Below are 17,776 nucleotides of genomic sequence, written 5' to 3'. Positions count from 1 at the left end.
TGTATCATGCTCGGTGGAAGCATAAACTTGCTTTTGTCTTTATTTGGAGATTAGGTGTGGTTAATGTAATGTGCACAGGTTCCAAGCTAATAAAGAGTGGACTTGTGTTGGTTACTTTTATGTGTCAACTTCGCTAGACCATGGCATTCAGATATTTGACCAAACATGTTTAGATATTGCTGTGAAAGTATTTTTTGGATGAGACTGACATTGAAATGAGTAAACTGAGTAAAGCAGATTAACTTCCATAAGGTGGGTGGGCCTTATCCAGTCAGTTGAAGGGCTTAAGAAGAAGATCAACCTCTCCTGAGGAGGAGGGAGTTCTGCCAGCAAACTCCTTGAGGACTCAAACTGTAGTATCAAGAATGTCTGAGTCAGTCCATCAAGTACACCGTCCTGACTATTGGAGTTGCTGGATGAAGACAAGGATAAATGGAGGGATAAGGTAAGGAGAAAATTATAAATATTAATTATTGCCTTGGGGCTTATTTCAGAAAGGAGAAATGTAGGTGCTAGTTAAATGTGTTATTTCATTTGTTATGTGCATATTTATATTTGTTAATCAATTTTCCCTTTCCCTTTTCTCTCTTTCTTCTGTAACTGTATTCAGGGGATGAATCTTGTTATTAAATATATAATTTAATCCTTATTTACAGTGTCACAGGACTGTAACTGAATTTAGGGAGGAATGAACATTAGCCAGAGAAAGATACAGTGACTAATGAAACATTATCTCTTACCTTTAGGTGGAAAGGCAAGTGGATTTCATTTTTATGCAGTAAAATAGTGTTTCTTTAGACAAGGATATATTGGGTTGGCCAAAAGTTCGTTTGGGTTTTACCATAACATCTTACGGGAAAACCCGAATGAACTTTTTGGCCAACCCAACGGTTTTGTTATCATTGTTGTCTTCCATATGGTGACTATGTACATGGATGTTGAGTGCTCAAAATAGTGAAAGTAAAGTGTATTCTATGGATTAGCTTACTCCGTATCTATTCTTCTTCAACATTGTCTTTCAGTAAAACAATATTTCTCAGGCTTCCTTTTCACTAGGGTAGGGTTCTAGATATGGTCTAGGTTAGGCCAAGCAGTAGACCCAACATACAACCTGGAAAGAAGACGTGAGCAACGTGGAACACTGCATGTCAATGGGAGATGCGTATTTCTTCTAGGCATACTGCTAGAACTATTTGGTTCTTTTAGTTCACTTCCAGTGGAGGGTCACTATTTGGTCTATAGCATCATAAATGGCAAGTGAAACAGCATGACAGTAGTGGTTTTCTGATAGAATAGTCTTGTAGTATGGAAGAATATTGTTGGCTGCAATGGATTTTTCAAAGACTACTTAAACTAATACATTTGTTTCTGCTAAAACCATCTAGAAAGGTGAGGATATCTGTAACTCAGAAACTTAAGCAACATAGAGTGAATCAATTTTCTGTATTATATGTTTTCTATATTATAATAACTGAGAATCTTTATTTAAGAAGCATACTAATTGGAAATGCAAACCAAAACCACAATGAGATATCACCTCACCCCTGTGAGGATGGCTATTATCAAAAAGATAAAAGATAACAACTGTTGGTGAGGATGTAGAGAAAAGCATATCCTTGTGCACAGTTGGTAGAAGTGTAAGTTGATGCAGCCACAATGGAAAATAGTATGGATGGTCCTCAGAAAAGTAAAAAGAGTACTACCGTATGATCCACAAATCCCACTTCTATGTATTTATCTAAAGGAAACAAAATCAGTATCTAGAAGAGATCTCTGCACACCAAATGTTCATTACAGCATTATTCACAATAGCCAAGTTATGGAAACATCCTAAGTGTCCTTCAATGGATGGATGGATCAAGGAGATGCAGTTTATATGTATGTGTATATGTATACATATATACATACAATTAAATATTATTCAGCCTTGATAAAGAATGAAATCCTGACATTTGTGACATCATAGATGAACCTGGAGGGCGTTATGCTTAGTGAAGTAAACCAGATAAAGACAATACTATGTGGTCTCCAAAAACAAAAACTGATTTCATAGATACAGAGAATAGAATGGTAATTTCTATGGGGCTTATGGGGAGAGGAAATGGGGAGATGTAAGTCAATCAGTATAAACTTACAGTTATAAGATGAATAAGTTCTAAGGATCTAATGTATAGCATGGTGACTATAGTTAATAATATGGCAGTGTATTCATAACATTCACTGAGAGTGGATCTTAAACATTCTCACCAAAAAAAAAAAAAAAAAAGAAAAAAGCTATGTGAAGCAATAGATGTGTTAATTATTTTGATCTTAGTAATCATTTCACAATGTATATGTATATCAAATCATAATGTACACTTAAATATATACAATTATATTGGTCAATTATTCCTTAGTAAAGCTGGAGGGGGGAAGAAACATCAAAGGGCAAAGCATGTTTTAAGACTATTGTAGTCCATGTACAAGTTCCTTTTATTTTGTTGACTTTTAAATTTAGTCATCTTCATAAACCTTTTAAGCTAACTTTCTCATGACTTAAATTCACCTGGCAGCCAATTTCCAAAAAGCAATCACATAGCATTTCATTTTTACCAATGGATGAATACCACAGAGAAATCACAGGAGCAATTTCTTTCATTTTTCCAAACAAGTATAGCTGTTCTTACTAGAACCACTCCAGTTAAAGGTCACTTGCTATTTCGCTTAGAATGCCTCTTTTCAGAGTTATATTTCTCAGCCATTTAAATTTACTTTAAATGTGCAATTGGTATCTCTGGGTACAATTATGTTACTGGAAAAGTACATAAGTATATTTATTTTCATGGCACGTACAAATAATAGAATCTGTTTTAAAGGGTAACACTCAGTATCTATCATTCCATGAGAATTTGTGGGTTTTTTATTTGCAAATTATATATTTTAATAAAAATGGGTCAATAATATCTACTGATTTTAATGAAATTCTTGGAATATAGGTATCATTTCAGATTAAACTCTTCTAATGCAAAAGGATTTATAGGTTGGTATAAATGTGGGTTAGGAGTAGAAGAATCTCTCCTCTTAATGGATATGAGTGTGGTGATTCTTCACATCTCAGAACATGTATCAACCACAACTCACTGACTCAGGAGCAGGACAGAATCTGATGTTTCATATTGTGGTTAAATGTTTCTAGTTGTTTGGTCACTTGAGACTAACTCCATTTTTCTATGCACTACATGTATGTAAGATTATTTGTCTCAGCTATTGTGTGGCCAGGTAATAATGCAGGGATTTTTCATCAGAATATGAGTTAGTTTTGAGTATCAGGGAAAACGTGTTGTGGTTTTAAAACATGATGATTTTTGATGCTATGGTGGATGGTATTTTTTTTTCATTTTATTCCTAATGTCTTTGTTGATAGTATATAGAAATACATAACTGCATGCATATATACACACATGAAGCATACTTATATATTTATAAATATACATACATTAAATTGATTTTATATTTCCATATATCCAGGATTCTCACTGTTTAGAATTGTTAATTCTAATAGTTTTTTTCTGTATAGATTTTGTTGGATTTACCATGCTGTCATTAAGTCTTCAAATAATGATTTTTTTCATGTGCTTTTCTGGGACCTCAAATGAAATGTCAAATGTGATTCCAGACTTCAGGGGAAAGCTTAAAATATTTTACTCTTTTTGCTCTAGTAAGTTTTCTGTTAGCATTTCTATCTGATTGAGAAACATCTCTTATCTTCCAAATTCAATAAGAATTTTAATCATGATGGTGTTTAATTTTGTCAAGTACTTTTTTTAACTTTTAGAGAGGGTCACGTGATTATCTTTTTTACAATGTGGTGACATCTTGTATAGATTGATTATATATTGTCACATATTAGCACTTGTAATGCTGGAATAAACTCCACTTTTTCATATTGATGAATATTATTTGCTAATATTTTATTCCGTTTCATGACTGCGTTGCGTCTTTAATTTTCTTTCCTGTAATGTTCTTATCATTTTTAGGTTACAGGGTTTTACTCCTTTATAACATGTGTTTTGAAGCATTCTCTTTTTTGTTTTTCTTTGAAAGAGAATGTGGTATATTGATGTTATTTCCATGTATTTGGGGAGAAAATTAACCAGCTCATATGGGCCTGGGGTTTTATTTTTGAAATGAGTTTTAATAACAGATTAAACTATTTAAATAGATATTAGATATTTCAGATTATCTATTACTCTCTTTTTAAAGTTGATTATTTTATAAAAACATTTAATCAAAATTTTCAAATTTATTGCTGTAAAATTGTTTCTATTTTTTTTAATAATATTTAATGTCTTCTTGATCTATAGTAATTCCCCTTATTTAATTGTCAGCATTAAGTCTTTTCTTTTTCTCTTTCATCAGTCTAGTAGCTAGGACTTTGCAAATTGGCTTAATAGTTTCAAAAAATCAACTTTTGTCTTTGTTGATTTTCTCAGTTCTACATTTGCTTTCTATTTTATGCTTGTTTTTATCTGTATTAGTTTCTTCTGTTTTTTACTTTGCTTTTTGTTTTCTTGCTTTTTAAGTTAGTAGCTTAGATCACTGATTTTTAGCCTTCATTCTTTTCTAATATGTGCATTTAAGGCTATCAAATTTCTTCTAAGCAGTATTCCAATTGTAATGCATTTTTGGGTCACATCTTCATAATTATTCAGTTCAAAATATTTTCTTGTATGAGTTTTTTGGACCCCTAGATTGTTAAGAATCAAATTCTTAATTTTTAGCCATTCTTGGATTTTTTTTCCCATTATAGTTTAGTTACTATTTTACAGTTTAATTTTACTGACCAGAAAATGTACTTTAAATGGTTTTAATCCTTTGAAATTTACTGAAGCTATTTTCATGTCTCAGACTAAGGTATATTTTTAATTTCAATAAGAAATTTTGTTATTGTTAGGTACCATGTTCTATATATGTCAAGTAAGTCACTTATCACTTTGATTTCCAGATACAGATCTTCTGTATCAAAATTGAGATTTTCTTCTTTTGTTTAATCATCCATTGAGAAGATTAACTCTCCTACTGTCTCTTCCTTTAATGCTGTTCATTTTAGTACATTTTGGAGTAATATTATTGGTTACATTCAAAAGTATGCAAGATGACACCCTCCTAGGAGACTGATTGCATTGTCATTATGAGACATTCCTTTTTATTCTTAGTAGTGTTCCTTTCTTTAAAGTTATACTAGCAAATATTATAATAATTCTTCTAGATTTATACTGGTTATTGATTGCATGATAAAATCTTTTCAAATTTTCTATGTTTTTATATTTTGCTTATATTTCCTGTGAACCTCATATAGATGGCTTTAACTTTTAAATTTCATCTTATATTTGTGTTTTCATCAGAGTATCTATTCTTATTTATATTTAATGTAAATTCCTGGTGTATTTTTATTTAAACCTACTGTCTTACCCTTTGTTTTCTATTTGGTTCACTTGTTGAAATTGTATGCTTTCTTTCTACTTGATACTTGACTTATTCTGTGTGTGTGTGTGTGTGTATGATTTTATATTTTCAAAGTTAAACTCAAGGGATGTCACTGTTTTATTTCTTTATACAGTTCTTTTTTCAGCCCCTCTTCCAATTTGTCTCTCCTTCTGAAAGAAGTAACATATCAGGTCTTAACTGAATTCTCTTTTAAGAACTCTTTTCTTTCACTTGTTTCTCTGTATTCTTTTTTTAAAGAAGTAAAATGTTGTAAAGTTTTATTAAAGTCCTTTAAGATTTATTTTTCTTCTAGAAATAATCTCTGGAAGCAAATAATAAAATTTATATAATATAGAATTTAGGTTTCATGTTCAATTTCTTTTGTTCTTATGAACATTTTAAATTGCCTTAGAGAAGAAATTTTTTAAATGTGTACAAAGTGTGCCTAACAAAATGCTGGAGTAGATAATTTCTTGATGTGACAATACTGTAACTTCCACAGAGGAATAAGTACAGAAGAGATAATATATTGGAATAAAATTGGTGGTAGGATCTCTTCAATAAGCTCCACTTCATTGACATACAGCAGCATGCTTACATCAGCAAACATTGACTCTTTTCACCATGCTCTGAGCTACTAACACCAATTGAACTGAAAGCTTATTGAATGTTGTTTGTACTTGTTCCCAAATATGGTTCACAAGTGGGATTTTACATTTTAATTACATATTTTAATAAAATATTTGATGGGCAGTTGGAATGAGAGTCTGTAAGTGAAGAGAATGTTTCATTAAATACTAAATGAATCTAAATAACTAAATATTGGGGGAAATCCAAGACAGTTAAGTTGCTAATAAGAATGGTATCAAATTAAATGTGGGCCAACACTATGAAATAAAATCCAGAAATAAAGTAATACAATTTAGATTAATTATTGTCAGTGTGTTGTTAAATGTCTTTAAGATCTAACTCTTGAAAGAAAACTAAAACTAGAAATGGTAAAAGATTCATCATGGTTATGATACCACAGGACAATCAGTAAGACAGATTCAATGGAAAGACAACAATAAATAAAAGAACCCTTAGACTTACTGAAGTGTTTGACAAATAGAGAACACTGAAAATCTACTTAAGATAATATTAGCTTATTTGTGGCTTTAATCAACATGTCATGGGCTGTTGACTCTATGAACAGAAACAAGTGTATCTGTTTTGGAGTAGGCTACCTTCCCAATTACAGATATTTCTATGGAAAGTATATCAGTAGGACATCCAGTGTCAGACCAACGAGAGTGAAAACATGTTTCAGTGGTTACATGTTACCAGTGTTGAAAAGCAGAATTTGTGCATCCAGCTGTTGCAACATCTCTCTTTAAAAATTTCTTTAACAAACAATAAATGCTGGAGAGGGTGTGGAGAAAAGGGAACCCTCTTACACTGTTGGTGGGAATGTAAACTGATACAGCCACTATGGAGAACAGTATGGAGGTTCCTTAAAAAACTAAAAATAGAACTACCATATGACCCAGCAATCCCACCCCTGGACATATACCTGGAGAAAACCATAATTCAGAAAGATACATGCACCCCAATGTTCATTGCAGCACTATTTACAGTAGCCAGGACATGGAAGCAACCTAAATGTCCATCAACAGAAGAATGGATAAAGAAGATATGGTACATATCTGGACAATGGAATATCACTCAGCTATAAAAAGGAACAAAATAGTGCAATTTGCCCAGACGTGGATGGACCTAGAGACTGTCATACAGAGTGAAGTAAGTCAGAAAGAGAAAAACAAATATCGTATAATATTGCTTATATGTGGAATCTAGAAGAACGATACAGATGAATTTATTTGCAAAGCAGAAATAGAGACTTAGACATAGGGAATGGATGTATGGATTCCATGGGGGGAACGGGGGGTTGGGATGAATTGGGAGATTGGGATTGACATATACGCACTATTGATACTATGTATAAAATAGATAACTAATGAGAACCTACTGTACAGCACAGGGAACTCAGTGCTCTGTGGTGACCTAAATGGGAAGGAAATCCGAAAGAGAGGGGTTATGTGTATACATATAGCTGATTCACTTTGCTGTACAGCAGAAACTAACACAATGTTGTAAAGCAACTATACTCCAATGGAAATTAATTAAAAGTTTTCTTAATCATCTTAACATACAAATAGGATATCATGAGCACATAATACACCCTATGAGCTAATTTTTGTTATGTTATATCCTTGGTAGAAGTCCTACCAACTTTTTTTTTTAGGTACAGAGATTTCCCATATACTTTCCCCACCCCCCACCCCCCACAGCCTCCCTCAGCATCAACATCCTGTGCCAGCATATGGTACACTTACTACAAGCAATGGCCCTGCACTGATAACATCATTATCCCCCAAAGTCCACAGTTTACCTTAGGCTTCCCGCTTGGTGTGGTACCTTCTGTTGTTTTTGTCAGTTGGATAAAGACATGTATTCACCTTTGTAGCAGCATACAAATTGGTTTCACTACCCTGAAAATCCATGCTTTGTCTATTCATCCCTCCACCTCTAAGCCTGGCAACCACTCATCTTTTGTCTCCATAGTTTTACCTTTTCCAGAATGTCAAATAGATGGAGTCATACAGGATTTAGATTTTCAGATTGACTTCTTTCACTTTTTGATATGTATTTATGATTCCTTCATGTCTATTCATGTTGTGATAGCTCATCAATTTTTAGCACTGAATAATATTCCATTGTCTGGATGTAACACAGTTTGTTTATGTATTCACCTACTGAAGGACATCTTGGTTGCTTCCAAGTTTTGGCAATTATGGACAGAGCTGCTATAAACATTGTGTGTACATTTTCAGTTCCTTTAGGTAAATACCAAAGAGCACAATTGCTGGATCATATGGAAGATTATGCTTAATTTTGTAAGAAGCTGCAAAAGTCTTTTTCAAAGTGACTGTACAATTTTACATTCCCACCAGCAATAAATGAATGTCCTTGTTGAACCATATCCTCAACAGCATTTGGTGTTGTCAGATTGGGATTGACATATATACACTAATATGTATAAAATGGATAACTAATAAGAACCTGCTGTATAAAAAAATAAAATAAAATTGAAAAATTCAAAAAAAAATGTTTTGGACTTTGGCCATTCTAATAGGTATAGTATATCATTGTTGTTTTAATTTGCAGTTTCCTAATAACATATGATGTTGAACATCTTATTATATGCTCATTTGCCATATCTTTTTGCTGAAGTGTCAGTTTCGAACGTTTTACCCAGTTTAGATTAGGTGCTTACTTTCTTAATGAGTTCTAGAAGTTTTGTGTATATTTTGGGTAATTATTTATCAGATATGTCTTTGCAAATATTTTCTCCAAGTCTGTGGCTTGATATATAGTCTTGCACTGTGCATTTTGGTCTATAATCCATTTTGAGTTAATTTTTGTGAATGGTGTGAGGTCTGTGTCTAGTTTCTTTATTTTTTCTTTAGTTTTTATTTATTTATTTATTTATTTATTTGCATGTGGATATTCAGTTGTTCTAGCACCATTTGTTGAAAATATTATCTTTGCTCCATTGTATTACCTTTGCTCCTTTGGCAAAGATCAGTTGACTATATCTCTGTCGGTCTACTTCTGGGTTCTCTCTTCTGTTCCATTGGTTTATTTGTGTATTCTTTTGCCAATACCACACTTTCTTGATTACTGTAGTTTTAGTAAGTTCTGACATTGAGTAGTGTCAGTCCTCCAACTTTGTTATTCCTCAATATTGTGTTGGCTATTCTGGGTCTTTTGCCTCTGCATATAAACTTTAGAATCAGTTTATAAATTTCTATAAAATAATCTTCTGGGATTTTGATTTGGATTATGTTTAATCTGTAGATCAATTTGAGAAGAACTGATTTGACAGTATTGAATCTTCCTATTTATGAACATGTACTACCTCTCCATTTATTGAGTTGTTCAATTTCTTTCATCAGAATTTTGTATTTTCTTCATGTATATCTTGTGCATATTTTGTTAGTTTATACCTAGGTATTTGATTTTTTGGTATGCTAATTAAAATGGTATTATGTATGTAATTTCAAATTCTACCTGTTCATTCTTGGCATGTAGGAAGGCAATTGATTTTTGTTTATTAACTTTGTATCCTGCAACCTTGCTACAATTACTTATTACTTCCAGAAGATTTTGTTTGTTTGTTTGTTTTGTTTCTTCCAGATTTTCTACATAGACAGTCATGTCATCTGTGAACAAAGACAGTAAGTTTATTTCTTCTTTGCCACTCTCTACATTTTTATTTCCTTTTCTTGACCTGTTGTATTAGCTGGAACTTTTGGCACAGTGTTGAAAAGGAGTGGTGAGAGGAAACTTCCTTGCGTTTTCCCTAATCTTAGTGTGGGAAACTTTGAGTTTCTCACTATGAAGTATGTTAGGTTTAGACTTTTGTAGATTTTTTTTATCAAGTTGATGATATCCCCTCTAATCCTAGTTTCCTGGCGGTTCCTATTATGAATGAGTATTGGAGCCTCCTCCCCCACCACATTTAACTTTATAAATAATAACTCACTTAACAGGTTACTTCACTACATGCTAATGCAATTTTTGTTTTGTCAAAAGAATACAGAAGAAGTAACATTATTTTAAGCTAACTCTATCATGGGTTTGTTGGTGAGATTTTACGAAATGTTGGCTAATATCTACCCTGATGTTATATTAGGATAAACTACTGTGGGAAACAGAATAATGCCTCTACTCCCAAAAATGCCCATGTCCTTATCCCTGGAACTGTGAATATGTTACCTTACATGGCAAGAAGATTTTTCTCATGTGATAAAGTTTAAAGATCTTGAGATGGAGAGATTATCTTGAATTACCTGGATGGGCCTAATATAATCACTAGGGTACTTATAAGAAGAATGCAGATAGTCAGAATTAGAGTAGAAAATGTGATAACACAAACAGAGGATACAGATATTAAACTGCTGCCTTCAAGGATGGAGGAAGGGGCTATGTACCAATGCATCCAAGTGACCTATAGAAGTTAGAACAAGCAAGGAAACAGTTTCCCCCCTACAGTCTCCAAAAGGAATACAGAACTGCTTACTACTTTGGCCTTTGGACCAACAGAACTATATAACAAAATAAATTAGTGTTGCTTTAAGTCATTAGATTTGTGATGTTTGTCATGGCAGGAATAGGATATTTAAACTACCACTTTTCATTTTACTATTGTGAGATGAGTTTGGGAAAACTGGTCATTTGTATACCTTGGAGAAAATTTACATAATTTAAAGCAAATCCTGGCTGTTCTATCAGTTCATCACAGAGAATTGCTTTTTATTTAAAGAAGTGCCCTTTTTTGTCATCTGTGCTTACTATAGGGCTTATCTGTTTATACAAAACTAAGTCTTGGTGTTACATGGCTGTATTCAACAAGCAGAATCGACTGTTACATCCAACCCAGTATTTATCAAAAGTTCAGCTGAGAAAATAAGTACAACTATTGGGAAAAACACTTAATCTCTTTTCATTTGTGCTAAAAAGATACCAAGATTCAGTCATATTAGCTGGTATTTGGGTTCCTATAACAGTATTGCTTTTTTCCACCCATATTCCAGTCTTCCTTTCCATTGTCTCATGAATAATTGTCCTTGTTTAATAAAGGCTCTGTTGAGTCATTCCTGAATGATGTTAGATCCTGGTGGATAAATTGTTTCTTTTATATTTTGTGGATGTTTTAGACATAAGATTTCCTTTTTGAGTAATCTTTTAAAAGCTTTAGAGACAAGCTTGCATTTAATTCATGGGAAGAAAACTATATCCAACTTTGAAATAGTCATTTTATCTTCATTATTAACTCTAGTTATTCTCATCCCTGTTTTTATATCTTGTAAATTATATTTAATTTATTAATTTTATCATATTTTATGAACTCTTCTTATAGGCCAGTTTAAAAGGTTTAGGTGCATAACTAATTAATCAGATAAAATTGGTGAAAATACATAATATCAAACCTATATTTTTAAAAGTTGGGTATAATGATGACAAAGTAACAGGATTCATTTGTATTGGTAAAATTTTCCAGCAACACAGTTGAGTTAATTACTCCCATTTTCTTAAGGAAGCATTATTTATTATAATTTCCTGTGAGTTTCTTTGAATAATTTTAGAATTTTCCTTGATTCCCTGGTATTCAGAGAGTTGAATGATCAATTTTTTTTTGGAAACTTACTGAGTCCATTAATTATTATTTTATATATATATATATTTTTTTTAATTTATTTATTTATGGCTGTGTTGGGTCCTCGCTTCTGTGCGAGGGCTTTCTCCAATTGCGGCAAGCGGGGGCCACTCCTCATCGCGGTGCGCGGGCCTCTCACCGTCGCGGCCTCTCCTGTTGCGGAGCACAGGCTCAGCAATTGTGGCTCATGGGCCCAGTCGCTCCGCGGCACGTGGGATCCTCCCAGACCAGGGCTCGAACCCCTGTCCCCTGCACTGGCAGGCAGACTCTCAACCACTGCGCCACCAGGGAAGCCCTATTTTATATTTTGATTTCACTTGTTCTGTTTTACTGAAACATTTTTGTTTTAAAATAAAATTTGAGCTTATGAAGGCAAAAGCTATTTCTATTTATTTCATTTTTTTTTAGTCTTCCATTATGACTTTCTTGCTTACATTTTTGTTGCTTTCTCTGGGGGTTAGCACAATTAATAAGCCAAGTTAGGAGAAAAGAATTTGCTCTAAACATTCTTAGTATAAAAGTCTTAATATAGGAATTAAAAGTTAGATGACTATCAGAAAAGCTGAGGACAGAGTAAAAGTCAAGAGAGCTTCTGAAAAGTTCAGAAAGTTGCCAACCAAGATCAAGGAAGCACATATGGAAGTTCTCCCTTGAGATAACAAATTAAGGATGTCAGAATCACACTGTAAACTGCTCAGAGTCTCCCTATTACTCAACCACTCCCTAACTTGAATATAACAAATGCATGCAGCTGTGAATCGAATTTGCAGCCTGATTTATCCACATGGAGAATCAAACTTTAGAGTTTCTGTTCAGCAGTCTCAGCCAACAAGTTGTGTGTGTGTGTGTGTGTGTGTGTGTGTGTGTGTGTGTGTGTGTATGTAGAGGGAGAGAGGGATGGGGGAAGGAGAGAGAGAGAGAAATAAGCTATTTTTAAAAATTGGCTCATGCAATTGTGAAAGCTTGGAAAGTCCAAAATGTGCAAGATGGGTCAGCAGACTGGAGATGAGGGAAGAGTGGAACTTCAAGTCCAAAGGCAGTGTACTGGCAGAATTTCTTCTTCCTTAAAAGAGGCTAGTCTTTGTGCTATTAAGGTCTTGAATTTGTCGGATGAACCCCACCCACATTATGGAGGTCACTCTGATTTTCTCTAAGTTCACCAATATAAATGTTAATCTCATCCAAAAAATTCACCTTCACAGAAACATCCAGAACAAAGTTTGACCAAATATCTGGGCATCATGACTCAGCCAAGTTGACACATAAAACTAACCATCACAGCCATACTACAAGCTTTCAGTTTCTTTGTTTATTTCTTGTTCTCAGAACTTAAAACCATGAGTTTAATGCTTTATTTATCCAAGTTTTCCAGGGTGGTAAGGAGTCATCTCATATTATAACCTCTTTGTTTTATTTTCATCCATAAGATTCTGTTATTACTAAAATGTACTACAATCTCAAATCTCACTCTTCTTTAGGCCCTTGAATACATGCAAATAGAGTTTATGTAACTATTTTGGCCCTTGTGTACCAGGACCTCATTTAATATTGGTAATGAAATCATTACTACCTTTTATTTCTAATCAGATCGAAGAACTTATTCCAGATCCCCATGTTTAAGGTTCTATTCTTTTGAGACCACTTTCAGTATCTTAAGTTGAATTTATACAGTAAAATGTATGCCAGTTAATATATTCTGAGTATAAAATATTTAATATAGGAATTATGGACTTATATAATAATGGTAGAGCTGAATAGTGAAGGGCAGGGATGCAGGTGCTAGAAGTCAGAGAAGCCAAGTCTGAAGATCTGATCCTACAACACTAAGGAGTGTATTTCTCTCAGTCTCCCAACAAAGCTGTTGCAGTCTTCAGGAATTAATGCCCAACTATACAGGAAATGTGTTTTGAAGAAATATAAATGCAAGATTCTCTTCTGCAGTTCAGAAGAGACCTTTGAGAGGGATGACAGTGATGCCAAGTTTATAACAGTCACTCGCACAAATGTCTAACATGTGGGAGGAAATCAGAAAATATGTATTTAGTTAAATTGATTTGTTCCATTACTGCAGGTGCTATGATGCAACATTTAAAACTGTCTGGTTTGCTCAATAAAATGGAATAGTCAACTAATTATTTCTGCTATCATACACATAACCATGTCATTCACTGATCATGGTATGTGGTATTTGTCAACAAAACATTTTTTTAATAGCACTACTCTAAGAATAAAAGTTTACCTCCTATGTTTGATTCTTGGTGTAATGTATTTCTCTGAGAACTCAGTTATCTTTGAAGGGGAATCCTCCTAACAAAATGTTTAGTACCAAAGACCAAAAATCTCACTGTGTTATCATTAAAAGCCAAATAGCCATACCAAAGTATCTACCTTACAAATGGCCCATTTGTTTTGAACAAATTGACCAATTCAAAAGAAATTCCTTCCTCCCTCCGTCCCTCCCTCCCTCCCTCCTTCCTTCCTTCCTTCCCTCCCTCCTTCCTTCCACCTAATTTAATCATTTCCCCTTTAGCCCATTAGCCCAGCATGTGAATGTAATAAATAAGTTCTGGGCTTATCAGCTAGTGCTCAAAACAAAGCACATTAGTTCTTAAGAATCAAGTCATTCCTCTGATCAAAAAGTTTAGCGTATTACCATGTTAGAATGCTTTCCAGATTCCTAGAGAATCTTAACACATTCATCATAATCCTACATAATCTTGCCATTGCCTGTGTCTGGAACCTAATTTTCTTCCACTGGTTTTATTAATATACTTCAGCCATACCAGCTTGCTTTCTCTTCCTCAAAATTGCCAAGCTCATTGCTGTCTCAGACCTTGGCATACGCTGCTTTCTCTGTGTGGAATTAATGCCCTTGGAACTGACCATGTCTGACTTTGCATAATCATTTGGATCTCAGCTCAAATAGACAATTTTCAGAGAGGCTCTTCCTGACACATATATCTTGCCTCTTCCCAGTAATTCCCTCTAGATCAGTCCCTTGTTTTATATCTCTACTACCATTTATATCTGAAATTATCTCAATTATTTAACGTTTATGATCGCTTCTTCTCTATTAAATATCAGGGATGCAGTTTGTTTAGTGTTGCTTTCTTGGTGCCTGGATCAGTTTCTAGAGCAATCTGTGTGTATTTGTGTGTGTGGTTATCTACATATACACAGAATAAAAATAGATGTAATTAATGAATTAAATCTCTGTATCTTAACTCTTTTCACATAAAACTGAAGACCCACTGGAGACTTTTTTAATTTGGCAAAATCTCTGTCAGATTCTGGAAGCCACCCAAAGAAGACATACTATCTAACCAAAAGCAGTGTGCTTGCTTTTAAATGTAACAAGGGAAACCCCAGTACCTAGATATTTCTTCCAGCTGTATTACAGATGCTGGCCTTTTTGATGTAGAATTCTTGGAACTGCTAAGGTCTACAGATGCTCAAATTGCTTAGTGAATCTCCATCTTTGTACTTCTGGTAAATGGCTCCAGTTTCCCAAATCTGGCCTATAGCCTTTTGTTGACTAAGCCAGCTGTCTGACTCATGACCACTGCTATTTCTCTCCCAGAGGCCACTCCTCACTTCTCTGAAGCACACCTTCTGATTTCTGTGGGATTGTTTCTCCTCAGTTGCTTGTTTTCCTAATGTCTTTGACCCAGATGTGAACATACAAATGCCTATTATATTGCCCACAAGGACAGTGGCTGCACCTTCAGTGGTACTTTAATTAAAGTCAGGGGTGGCCCAAGGGAAACATGAATATAGAGACACATTTACAAATGCTATTAGGTGGAGCTTCTCTAATAGCCCATAGACCCACAGACCCAGAGACCACTGCTGATCTCTGTCAGCCTAGGAAGATGCCTCCCTGCCCGTTCCCAAGAGCATGCTATGTGACAGCATCCGGCTTTCCTTCTCCTCACAGAAGTATCTTTGAATATGCCTAGGAAATTACTGGAGCAAACTTTTTTTTTAAAGGTGTTTTCGAGGTCTAATTGACATGCAACAAACAACATATTTAAAGTACAATTTGATGAATTTTGACATATCTAGACTCCCCTGAAACCATCAGAATAATCAAGATTTCTTTGACTCATGAGTTATTTAGAAGTTTATTTAAACTTTAGATATTTGGGGATTTCTCAGTTTTTCTATTATGGATATCTGATTTATTTCTGTTGTGATCAGAGAATATGTATTACTTGAATCATTTTAAATTTATTGAGACTTTTTTTATGGCCCGTATATAGTCTATTTTGGTTAATTATCCATGTGATCTTGAAAAGAATTTATATTCTAATGTTGCTGGAAGAATTACATCAATTTAGTTGATAATATCTTTTAAGTCTTCTGTATACCTAGAAATTTTCTGTAGGAGATGAACGTTTTACTACAGTCGTAAAAATGTCAATTATGGACAGATCTTGAAGATCTATCAGATTTTGTTTCATATTGTATGAAAATCTGCATTTAGGTACCTAAGTATGATTGGTTAATTGATTATCGTTATAAAACAGCTCTCTGAACCCCAGTATGATTTTTTTAAACATTTTTATTGGATTATAATTGCTTTACAATGGTGTGTTAGTTTCCGCTTTATAACCAAGTAAATCAGCTATACATATACATATATCCCCATATCTCCTCCCTCTTGCGTCTCCCTCCCGCCCTCCCTATCCCACCCCGCTAGGTGGTCACAAAGCACTGAGCTGATCTCCCTGTGCTATGTGGCTGCTTCCCACTAGCTATCTATTTTACATTTGGTAGTATATATAAGTCCATGCCACTCTCTAACTTGGTCCCAGTTTACCCTTCCCCCTCCCCGTGTCTTCAAGTTCATTCTCTATGTCTGCGTCTTTATTCCTGTCCTGCCCCTAGGTTCTTCATAACCTTTTTTTTTTTTTTTAGATTCCATATATATATGTTAGCATACGGTATTTGTTTTTCTCTTTCTGACTTACTTCACTCTGTATGACAGACTCTAGGACCATCCACCTCACTACAAATAACTCAATTTCGTTTCTTTTTATGGCTGAGTAATATTCCATTGTATATATGTGCCACATCTTCTTTATCCATTCATCTGTCGATGGACACTTAGGTTGTTGCCATGTCCTGGCTACTGTAAATAGTGCTGCAATGAACACTGTGGTACATGACTCTTTTTGAATTATGGTTTTCTCATGGTATAGCCCAGTAGTGGGATTGCTGGGTCGTATGGTAGTTCTGTTTTGAGTTTTTTAAGGAACCTCCATACCATTCTCCATAGTGGCTGTATCAGTGTACATTCCCACCAGCAGTGAAAGAGGGTTCCCTTTTCTCCACACCCTCTCCAGCATTTGTTGTTTGTAGACTTTTTGATGATGGCCATTCTGAGAGGTGTGAAGTGATACCTAATTGTAGTTTTGATTTGCATTTCTCTAATGATTTGTGATGTTGAGCATTCTTTCATGTGTTTGTTGGCAATGTGTATATCTTCTTTGGAGAAATGTCTGTTTAGGTCTTCTGCCCATTTTTGGATTGGGTTGTTTGTTTTTTTGATATTGAGCTGCATGAGCTGCTTGTAAATTTTGGAGATAAATCCATTGTCAGTAGCTTCATTTGCAAATATTTTCTCCCATTCTGAGAGTTGTCCTTTCATCTTATTTATGGTTTCCTTTGCTATGCAAAAGCTTTTACGTTTCATTTGGTCCCATTTGTTTTTCTTTTTTTTAACATTTCTCTAGGAGGTGGGTCAAAAACAATCTTGCTGTGATTTATGTCATAGAGTGTTCTGCCTATGTTTTCCTCTAAGAGTTTTATAGTGTCTGGCCTTACATTTAGGTCTTTAATCTATTTTGAGTTTATTTTTGTGTATGGTGTTAGGGAGTGTTCTAATTTCATTCTCTTACATGTAGCTGTTCAGTTTTCCCAGCACCACTTATTGAAGAGGCTGTGTTTTCTCCATTGTATATTCTTGCCTCCTTTATCAAAAATAAGGTGACCATATGTGCATGGGTTTATCTCTGGGCTTTCTATCCTGTACCATTGATCTAT

Source organism: Balaenoptera musculus, chromosome 5 (genome assembly GCF_009873245.2).
Source record: "Balaenoptera musculus isolate JJ_BM4_2016_0621 chromosome 5, mBalMus1.pri.v3, whole genome shotgun sequence".
Taxonomy (NCBI): Eukaryota; Metazoa; Chordata; class Mammalia; order Artiodactyla; family Balaenopteridae; genus Balaenoptera; species Balaenoptera musculus.
Note: the sequence above shows the minus strand (reverse complement) of the source record.